Source organism: Chiloscyllium plagiosum, unplaced genomic scaffold, assembly GCF_037043375.1.
Source record: "Chiloscyllium plagiosum isolate Xiang-an unplaced genomic scaffold, Cpla_swu_hap1 HiC_scaffold_3, whole genome shotgun sequence".
NCBI lineage: Eukaryota > Metazoa > Chordata > Chondrichthyes > Orectolobiformes > Hemiscylliidae > Chiloscyllium > Chiloscyllium plagiosum.
The window spans coordinates 24,794,708-24,806,210 of record NW_028270141.1 but is presented as its reverse complement, the minus strand read 5'-3'; positions in this window follow the sequence as shown (position 1 = coordinate 24,806,210).

Below are 11,503 nucleotides of genomic sequence, written 5' to 3'. Positions count from 1 at the left end.
GAAATAATAGACAAAACTTACTTTTATTTTGAGATGAAATTTATTAAATCAGCAGCTTAGGGCAATCATAGTTACATTTTTTTCTGATAATCATGAACCATGTAAAATGAACACTTGCAATAATCCACAACAGAAACCTTTCCACAAAGTTGCGTTCAGGGGAAATGAATTTAAAAACTTGCAGGCATTTGGGATAAATTTATGATACAATAAGACAAACATTCAAGTTAAGATTAAATGGATTTCCTGATGCTTATTTCCTTAAATCCAAAACACTCACCTTTTATTGATGCTTCACTGTCGAGGTTTGGCTCAGGGTCACCGTGTGCTCTGTACACTGAAACCATTTAATGGACTCACATTTCTTAACACAAGGTTAGATCTTGGTATGGAAATGGTTTGCGCACTTTTGTGCTCATGTTTTCTGTGGGAGAAGAGTAATTAGCATATCTCCAATGACATTTCTGATGTGCGAATTTTCCAATATTTCTCTGGATTCCGAAAGACTTAGGAAGCAAAATTGGACAATCCCAAAATTGAGAACAGTGATGAAGCATGATTAACCCATACACGTTCAAAGTGGTGCAGGTGACAAACAAGCTTCACACTGACTGCTCGTTTTAATGATGCTGCCATACAGCAGCACTAAGCATTCTGTCAAGCAGCTATACTTTTCAGTAGCGGGACATCTTCAAATGAGGTAAGCACCACTTAAAGCTGGATCATCCTATTTAAAATCCTACTTGTTAAAGACATGGATAGATTCTATCTGCACAGGATGAGGATTATTTATAAAAGGGTCGAAGACCAGCAAGCACATACAGAAATAAAGAAATAGGCTAGTGAGCAAGCTGTTGGGTTCTCAAGTGTCATGTTGAAAGCCTGTATACTCTGAGGCCTGGCAGGGTGTCCTCGCTATTATATATGCTTAAATTATCATGGTTTAGAAAGAGGGAGGAGCTGAGGAAAATCCGTATTAATAGAAAAATGGTGTTGGGGAAATCAATGGAAAATTGAAAACTACTTTCTAATAAACTTGTTCAGAGATGTTATTACTGATGAGTCTTGAACCCAGGCATCCTGGGTACAGCACAGTACAGGCCCTTCGGCCCATGATGTTGTGCTGAGCATTTATCTTAATCTAAGATCGACATGATGGCTGATCTACAACCAAGGCCTGGTAATCTACATCCCAACTGACTTAAGGAAGTGGCCCAAGATATATGGGATGCATTGGTGATCATCTTTTAAGATTTTTTACAGTCTGGAACAATTCCTACAGTTTGGAGAGTAGATCATGTAACTCTACTATTTAACAGGGAGATAGATGGATTAGTGAGTCTGACATTGGTAGTGATAAACCTGCTAGAGTTGACTAGGAAAGAGTTTATAGTAGAGCACTTAGAAAATAGTGGGAGAATCGGACACAATCAGCATGCATTTACAAGAGGAAAATCATGAGGGTGGTGCATGTATGGAATGAGCTGCCAGAGGAAGTGGTGGAGGCTGGCACAATTCCAATATGCAAAAGGCATCTGGATGGGTACATGGATAGGAAGGGTTTGGAGGGATATGGGACAAATGCTGGCAAATGGGACTGGGTTAATTTAGGATATCTGGTCAGCATGAAACAAGTTGGACCGAAGGGTTTGTTTCTGTTTTGTACAACTCTATGACTCTATGTGTTTTTAGATGATATGTTTTTAGGTGGATAGTGAAGAAGATTATCTCAGATTACAACAGGATCTCAATCACAAGGGCCAATGGGCTGAGGAGCAGCAGAAGAAGTTTAATTTAGATAAATGTGAGGTGTTGCATTTTGGTAATGCAAGCCAGGGCAGGACTTATACAATTTATTGTAGGGCCAATGAGTGTCGTCAAACAAAGAGACCTACGAGTGCAGATGCATAGTTCCTTGAAAATTGAGTCATCGGTACACAGGGTGGTGAAGACAGTGTTTGGCACACTTGCCTTCATTTGTCAGAACATTGGGTATACGAGTTGGGAGGCCATGTTGCAGCTGCACAGAACATTGGTGAGGCCACTTTTAGAATACTGTGTACAATTCTGATTGGCCTTTTTTAGGAAAGATATTGCTAAACTTGAGAGGATGCAGAAAAAAATTACAAGGATGTTGCTGGGATTGGAGGGCTTGAGTAATAGGGAGAGGCTGAATAGGCTAGAGGTTTTTCCCTGGAACGTTAGAGGCTGAGGAGTAACCTTATTAGAGGTGTATAAAATCGTGAAGGGCATGGATAAGATGAATAGCCAAGGTCTATTTCCTCCGGTGGGGGAGTCCAAAACGAAATGGCATTGGTTTAAGATGTGAGGGAAAAGATTTGAAAAGCGCATGATAGGTAACTTTTACATGCAGAGGGTGGCGCATGAATGGAACGAGTTGTCAAAGGAAGTGGTGGAGGCTGATACAATTACAACATTTAAAAGGTATCTAGATGAGTATATGAATAGGAAGGGTTTTGAGGGAAATGATCCAAATGTTGACAAATGGGACGAGGTCAGATGGGATGTTTGAGCTGAAAATGTGTTGCTGGAAAAGCGCAGCAGGTCAGGCAGCATCCAAGGAACAGGAGAATCGACGTTTCGGGCATAAGCCCTTCTTCAGGAATGAGGAAAGTGTGTCCAGCAGGCTAAGATAAAAGGTAGGGAGGAGGGACTTGGGGGAGGGGCGTTGGAATTGCGATAGGTGGAGGGAGGTCAAGGTGAGGGTGATAAGCCGGAGTGGGGTGGGGGCGGAGAGGTCAGGAAGAAGATTGCAGGTTAGGAAGGCGGTGCTGAGTTCGAGGGATTTGACTGAGACAAGGTGGGGGGAGGGGAAATGAGGAAACTGGTGAAATCTGAGTTCATCCCTTGTGGTTGGAGGGTTCCCAGGCAGAAGATGAGGCGCTCTTCCTCCAACCATCGTGTTGCCATCGTCTGGCGATGGAGGAGTCCAAGGACCTGCATGTCCTTGGTGGAGTGGGAGGGGGAGTTAAAGTGTTGGGCTACGGGGTGGTTGGGTTGGTTGGTCCGGGTGTCCCAGAGGTGTTCTCTGAAACATTCCGCACAAATGAATTGGACTGAAGGGTCTATTTCCATGCTGTATTATTGTCTGACTCTATAAATCAAGTGTAATTCTTTGAGGATGTGATGAGTAGAGTTGATCAGGGGAGTCAATGGCCGTGGTTTATGTGGACTTTCAGAAGGCTTTCAACAAAGTTTCACATGACATTAATGTGTAAGACTAAAATATACTGGATTGATGGTGGTCTATTGAGATAGTTAGCAGACAGGAAACAAAGAGTCGCAACAAACAGATCTTTTCCTGAATGGCAGGCACTTACTAGTGGGGTACTGGAGGGAACGGTACTAGGACACCAGATATTCACAATTTCTGTTAATGATTTAGAAAAGCAACTAAATGTAATATCTCAAAATTTGCAGATAACAAAAAGTTGGGTTGAAGGTTGAACAGTCAGGTGGATATGATTTGTTACAATGTGATTTGGACAGGCTGAATAAATGGGCAAATGCATGGCAGATGCAATGTTATGCAGATAAATGTGAGGTTATCCACTTTGGTATAAAAATAGGAAGGCAGATAATTATTTGGTTGTAAATTTAGAGAGGGGGATGTTCAATGCCACCAGTCATTGAAAGGAAGTGAGCAGGTAGCAACAGACAGTAAAGAAGGCAAATTATATGCTGGCCTTCACAGCGAGAGGATGTCTTGCTTGGTGAGCCTATGTTTGGAATACTGTGTATAGTTTTGATCGCCTCATCTAAGGCAAGATGCTCCTGCTGAAGAGGGAATGCAGCAAAAATTCACCAAATTGATTCCTGGTATGGCAGGAATAATGTATAGGTAGAGTGAGTCAGTTAGGATTATAATCACTGTTCAGAAGAAGGGTTGGCAGTGGGGTTCTCATAGAAACCTATAAGATTCTAAGTCGATTAGACAGGTTAATGCAAGAAGGATGTTCCTGACGATGGGTAGTCTAGAACCAGGGGCCATTATTTAAGGATAAAAACCTTCAAGGACTGAGAAAGTTCTTCACCCAGAGAGCGGTGATACTGGGGAATTCACTACCATAGAACATGGCTGAGGTCAAAACATTGTGTTTTCAAGAAGGATATCAGTAAGGTGTTTGATAAGGTTCCACATGATAGGCTACTGCACAAAATATGGAGGCATGGGATTGAGGGTGATTTAGCTGTTTGGATCAGAAATTGGCCAGCTGAAAGAAGACAGAGGGCGGTGGTTGATGGGAAATATTCATCCTGGAGTTCAGTTACTAGTGGTATACAGCAAGGATCTGCTTTGGACCCACTGCTGTTTGTTATTTTCATAAATAACCTGGATGAGGGTGTACAAGGATGGGTTAGTAAATTTGCAGACAACACTAAGGTCGGTATAGTTGTGGATAGTGCCAAAGGATGTTGTAGGTTACAGAGGGACATAGATAAGCTGCAGAGCTGGGCTGAGAGGTGGCAAATGGAGTTTAATGCAGTAAAGTGTGAGTTGATTCACTTTGGAAGGAGTAACAGGAATGTAGAGTACTGGGCAAACGGTAAGGTTCTTGGAAGGGGTAGATGAGCAGAGAGATCTCGGTGTCCATGTACATAGATTCCTCAAAGTTGCCACCCAGGTGGATAGGGCTGTTAAGAAGGCATACAGTGTGTTAGCTTTTGTTTGTAGAGGGATTGCGTTTCAGAACCATGAGGTCATGCTGCAGCTGTACAAAACTCTGGTGCAGCCACAAATGGAGTATTGTGTGCAGTTCTGGTCACCGCATTATAGGAAGGATGTGGAAGCTTTGGAAAGGGTTCAGAGGAGATTTACTAGGATGTTGTCTGGTATGGAGGGAAGGTCTTACAAGGAAAGGCTGAGGGACATGAGGCTTTATTCGTTGAAGAGAAGTAGGTTGAGAGGTGACTTAATTGAGACATATAAGATAATTAGAGGGTTAGATCGGGTTGACAGTGAGAGCCTTTTTCCTAGGATGTTGGTGGATAGCACGAGGGGGCATAGCTTCAAATTGAGGGGTGATAGATATAGGACACATGTCAGAGGTAATTTCTTTCATCAGAGAATAGCAGGGGAATGGAATGCACTGCCTGGAACAGTTGTGGACTCGCCAACTTTAAGGGCATTTCAATGGTCATTAGATAGGCATATGGACGAGAATGGAATAGTGTATGTTAGATAAGCTTCAGATTGGTTTCACTGGTCGGTGCAGTATCGAGGGCTGAAGGGCCTGTACTGCACTGTAATGTTCTATGTTAAGGAGGTAGCTGTAGCTTTTGTGGCTAAAGAAATCAAGAGATAGGGGGGAAAGGCTGGATTAAATGTATTGAGCTCAATGATCAGCCTTAGTCACATTGAATGGCAGAACAGGCTCAAGGGGTCAAATAGCCTACTCCTATCTTCTATGTTTCAATGTTTTAGTGCTGGAAATATACAAGAAGGCAGAGGTCATATTTCCACAGGGGAGCAGAAGGTTCTCTCGACAAATACTGCCAAAACAGTGGAAGCAAGTAATCAGTACAGTCAATGCCACAGTCCAGTCTCAAAGATCGGCATGCTGTGCTGAAAGTTTTAATGAGATCCCACGGGTGGTCAAAGTTGGTGAACACATCTTCAAACATGATAGCTTATCCCACACCAATCAGTTCAATATAGCCCTTTCACTTGATTACCAACAATTTGTTGCAACCATGAATCACAACATTCATATAATCCCATCATCACACACTCAGCACTATTTCAAGCTGCATATTTTAATCGTAAAATATTATTATTATTCAACTATAGTCAGAGCAGCTCCCAAACACATTGCATCTCGAAGAGTGGCACACTTTCCTCTTTTATGCCGGACCAGGTGGCTCTCTGCTGGGGACAGACATTCTGCATGTTGGATGTTAATCCCAAATATGGGTGTACAGGCTGCCTCCTCCTTTCGTCCTGAAGACATCACTGAATGAGGATGACACGACCAATGCCTCCATGATTGCCAGCTTGTTGAGGATGCAGCAAACCCTCACAAACAGAGATATGTGTTCCAGTGGGTTCTGGAGGGTTCCTTCAGAGCAGACTGAAGGGAATGATCTAATTGTTTTTATTTGTTCACAGGATATGGGCATTGTTGGTTAGACCAGCATTTATGACTTAACCTGAATTGTGCAGAGGGTAGTTAAGAGTTAACAATGTTGCTGTGGGTCTGGTGTCACACATAAGCCAGACTAGCTAAAGACAGCACTTCCTTTCCAAAAGGACATTCATGAAACAGATAGCTTTCTCCAACAATTGACAACATTTGGTCGACACCATTGGAAACTTAATTCCTGATTGTTTTTTTCTTGATTTCAAATTCCAATGTCTGCCATAGCGGGATTCAATCCTGGGTCCCCAAAACATTATCTCTCTCTCTGGGTTAACAGCCGAGTGATAATAACACTACACCGCAACCTCCCAATAAAAGAGAAAAGAACATTATAGATTAAACTACTGTGAGGGCATTGAGAAAACCATACCTATAATAGTGTACAAGTTTGATCACTTACATTGGAAGCCGTCCAGAGAAGGTGCACAAGGGTGATTCCTGGGAATGAAGGGTGTTGAGGGTTCAATTCAAAACCATGTTGCCTACACAGTGGGCTTCGTAAAACAGGCTACAAGATGGAAGCCCCACGTCTTTGCCATTTGGTGGTGGTCACATGACTATCGTGATTTACATTTACATCATTTTGGAAAATTAGGTTTTACAGTGTAGAAATGATGAACAGCTTTCCGTTGTATTTCTATCTTGCTGATGTTAAAAAGGAAGACAGTCGTAATTTAAGATTCATTTAGTGTTAGTTTTTTTCATTGTAGATTTATTTTTTGAGTAGTTCAGGATGTCTGAATCTTGCAGGTGCTTGCATTTTAATGAGGATTCACAGCCTTAGAGTGGAACGTGGGGTGAACAGTTCATAGAGTCATCGAGATGTACAGCATGGAAACAGACCCTTTGGTCCAACCCGTCCATGCTGACCAGATATCCCAACCCAATCTAGTCCCACCTGCCAGCACCCGGCCCATATCCCCCCAAACCCTTCCTATTCATATACCCATCCAAATGCCTCTTAAATGTTGCAATTGTACGAGCCTCCACCACTTCCTCTGGCAGCTCATTCCATACACGTACTACCCTCTGTGTGAAAATGTTGCCCCGTAGGTCCCTTTTATATCTTTTCCCTCTCATTCTAAACCTACGCCCTCTAGTTCTGGACTCCCCAACCCTATCCATTACCCTCATAATTTTGTAAACCTCTATAAGGTCGCTCCAGGGAGAACTGCCCCAGCCTGTTCAGCCTCTCCCTAAAGCACAAATCCTCCAACCCTGGCAACATCCTTGTAAATCTTTTCTGAACCCTTTCAAGTTTCACAACATCTTTCCAATAGGAAGGAGACCAGAATTGCACGCAATATTCCAACAGTGGCCTAACCAATGTCCTGTACAGCCACAACATGAACTTCCAAATCCTGGACTCATTAATCTGACCAATACAGGAAAGCATACTAAATGCCTTCTTCACTATCCTATCTACCTGCAACTCCATTTTCAAGGAGCTATGAACCTGCACTCCAAGGTCTCTTTGTTCAGCAACACTCCCTAGGACCTTATCATTAAGTGTATAATTCTTGCTAAGATTTGCTTTCCCAAAATGCAGCACCTCGCATTTATCTGAATTAAACTCCATCTGCCACTTCTCAGCCCATTGGCCCATCTGGTCAAGATCCTGTTGTAATTTGAGGTAACCCTCTACACCTCCAATTTTTGTGCCATCTGCAAACTTACAAACTGTACCTTTTATACACGCATCCAAATCGTTTATGTAAATGACAAAAAGTAGAGGACCCAGCACCAATCCTTGTGGCACTTCACTGAGCACAGGCCTCCACCACCACCCACTGTCTTCGACCTTTGAGCCAGTTCTGTATCCAAATGACTAGTTCTCCCTGTATTCCATGAGATCTAACCTTGCTAACCAGTCTCCCATGGGGAACCTTGTCAAATGCCTTACTGAAGTCCATACAGATCACGACCACCGCTCTGCCCTCTTCAATCCTCTTTGTTACTTCCTCAAAAAAGTCAATAAATTTGTGAGACATGATTTCCCACGCACAAAGCCATGTTGACTATCCCTAATCAGTCCTTGCCTTTCTAAATACATGTACATCCTGTCCCTCAGGATTCCCTCCAACAACTTGCCCACCACCAACGTCAGGCTCACTGGTCTATAGTTCCCTGGCCTATCCTTACCACTCTTCTTAAACAGTGGCACCACGTTAGCCAACCTCCAGTCTTCTGGCAGCTCACCTGTGACTATCAATGATACAAATATCTCAACAAGAGGCCCAGCAATCACTTCTCTAGCTTCTCACAGAGTTCTCAGGTACACCTGATCAGGTCCTGGGGATTTATCCATCTTTACCCATTTCAAGACATCCAACACTTCCTCCTTTGTAATCTGGACATTTTGCGAGATGTCACCATCTATTTCCCTTCAGTCTATATCTTCCAAAAATACTCATTTAGTATCTCCCCCATTTTCTGCGGCTCCACACAAAGGCCGCCTTGCTCGTCTTTGAGGCGCCCTATTCTCTCCCTAGTTACCCTCTTGTCCTTAATGTATTTGTAAAAACCCTTTGGATTCTTCTTAATTCAATTTGCCAAAGCTATCTCATGTCCCCTTTTTGCCCTCCTGATTTCCCTCTTAAGTATACTCCTACTTCCTTTCTACTCTTTTAAGTATTCACTCGATCTATCCTGTCTATATTTTATATATGCTTCCTTCTTTTTCTTAACCAAACCCTCAATTTCTTTAGTCATCCAGCATTCCCTATACCTACCAGCTTTCCCTTTCATCCTGACAGGAATATACTTTCTCTGGATTCTCGTTATCTCATTCCTGAAGGCTTCCCATTTTCCAGCCGTCCTTTTACCTGTGAACATCTACCCCCAATCAGCTTTCAAAAGTTCTTGCCTAATACCGTCAAAATTGGCCTTTCTCCAATTTAGAACTTCAACTTTTAGAATTGGTCTATCCTTTTCCATCATTATTTTAAATCTAATAGAATTATGGTCGCTGGCCCCAAAGTGCTCCCCAACTGACACCTCAGTCACCTGCCTGCCTTATTTCCCAAGAGTAGGTCAAGTTTTGCACCTTCTCTAGTAGGTACATCCACATACTAAATCAGAAAATTGTCTTGTACACACTTAACAAATTCCTCTCCATTTAAACCCTTAATAATATGGCAGTCTCAGTCTATGTTTGGAAAGTTAAAATCTCCTACCTTAACCATCCTATTATTCTTACAGATAGCTGAGATCTCCTTACAAGTTTGTTTCTCAATTTCCCTCTCACTATTAGGGGGACTATAATACAATCCCAATAAGGTTATCATCCCTTTCTTATTTCTCAGTTCCCCCCAAATAACTTTCCTGGATGTATTTCTGGGAATATCCTCCCTCAGCACAGCTGTAATGCTATCCCTTACCAAAAATGCCACTCCCCCTCCTCTCTTGCCTCCCTTTCTATCCTTCCTGTTTTATTTATATCCTGGAACATTAAGCTGCCAGCCCTGCCCATCCCTGAGCCATGTTTCTGTAATTGCTATGATATCCCAGTCCCATGTTCCTAACCATGCCCTGAGTTCATCTCCCTTCCCTGTTAGGCCCCTTGCATTGAAATAAATGCAGTTTAATTGATTAGTCCTACCTTGTCCCTGCCTGCGCTGACTGTTTGACTCACTTCTGTTCTCAACTGTACCAGTCTCAGATTGACCTCTTCCTCACTATCTCCCTGGGTTCCTCCCCCACCTTACTAGTTTAAATCCTCCCGAGCTGCTCTAGCAAATTTCCCTGCCAGTATATTAGTCCCCTTCCAAATTAGGTGCAATCCGTCCTTCTTGTACAGGTCACTTCTACCCCAAAAGAGATTCCAATGATCCAAAAATGTGAATCCTTCTCCCATGCACCAGTTTCTCAGCCATGCATTCATCTGCTCTATCCTCCTATTTCTGCCCTCACTAGCTCATAGCACCGGGAGTAATCCAGATATTACTACTCTCTAGGACCTCCTTTTTAAATTTCTCCCTAACCCCCTGCAATCTCCCTTTAGGATCTCAACCTTTTCCCTTCCTGTGTCATTGGTTCCAGTGTGGACAATGACCTCCTGCTGGTCCCTCTCCCCCGTAAGAACATTCTGCACCCTCTCTGAGACATCTTTGATCCTGGCACCAGGGAAACAACACACCATTCTGCTTTTTCTCTGCTGGCCACAGAAACGTCTGTCTGTACCTCGGACTACAGAATCCCCTTACACAATTGATCTCTTGGAACCCGACGTACCCCTCGTTGCATTAGAGCCAGTCTCAATACCAGAAACTTGGCTGTTCGTGCTACGTTGCCCTGAGAATCCATCACCCCCTACATTTTCCAAAACAGCATACCTCTTTGAAATGGATATATCCATAAAAGACTCCTGCACTACCTGCCTACCTCTATTACCTTTCCTGGAGTTAACCTATCTATGTGACTGTATCTGAGATTTCCCCCCTTCCTATAACTGCCATCCATCACATACTGTTGCTGTTGCAAATTCCTCATTGCTTCAAACTGTCTCTCCAACCAATCCATTCGATCTGATAAGATTCGCAGCCAACAGCATTTATGGCAGATATAATCCGCAGTAACCCTTAAACTCGCTTTAAACTCCCACATCTGACAAGAAGTACATATCTCTCTATTAAAGGCCATTTTTTCTCCTTCACAATTTTTGATTAGATTAGATTACTTACAGTGTGGAAATAGGCCCTTCGGCCCAACAAGTCCACACCGACCCTCGAAAGAGCAACCCACCCAGACCCATTCCCCTGCATTTTCCCCTTCACCTAACACTACAGGCAATTTAGCTTGGCCAATTCACCTAACCTAATCTTTGGACTGTGGGAGGAAACCAGAGCACCCAGAGGAAACCCATGCAGACACGGGGAGAATGTGCAAACTCCACACAGACAGTTGCCCGAGGCGGGAATTGAGCCCGGGTCTCTGGCGCTATGAGGGAGCAGTGCTAACCACTGTGCCTCCGTGCTGCCCCTAATCTACAGACCCAGAAATTAACACTGTCTTATTCCTCTACAAACACTGTCCCAGGTTAAATTAATAGTTATGGCTTATATTTTAAGTTTAATCAAGAGACATATCTCCAAAAACATATAATCAAGAAAGAACCCACTCTACTCACTACTGCAGATTCTCTGTAGGCCACACTTAAAACAACAATTAACTTATCTGATTCTGTGCTGTGAACTTCACCCAACAGTTCCTCCAAGATCAGTTGTGAATTTCACTGTTTGTTAATTTTCCCAGATGCACTCCGATGTCCAACGATACATGAATTCAAACAGCAAAGGCAGTAACTGTGCAGGTTCTCTCTTTCTCTCTCTCCTGCAATGACC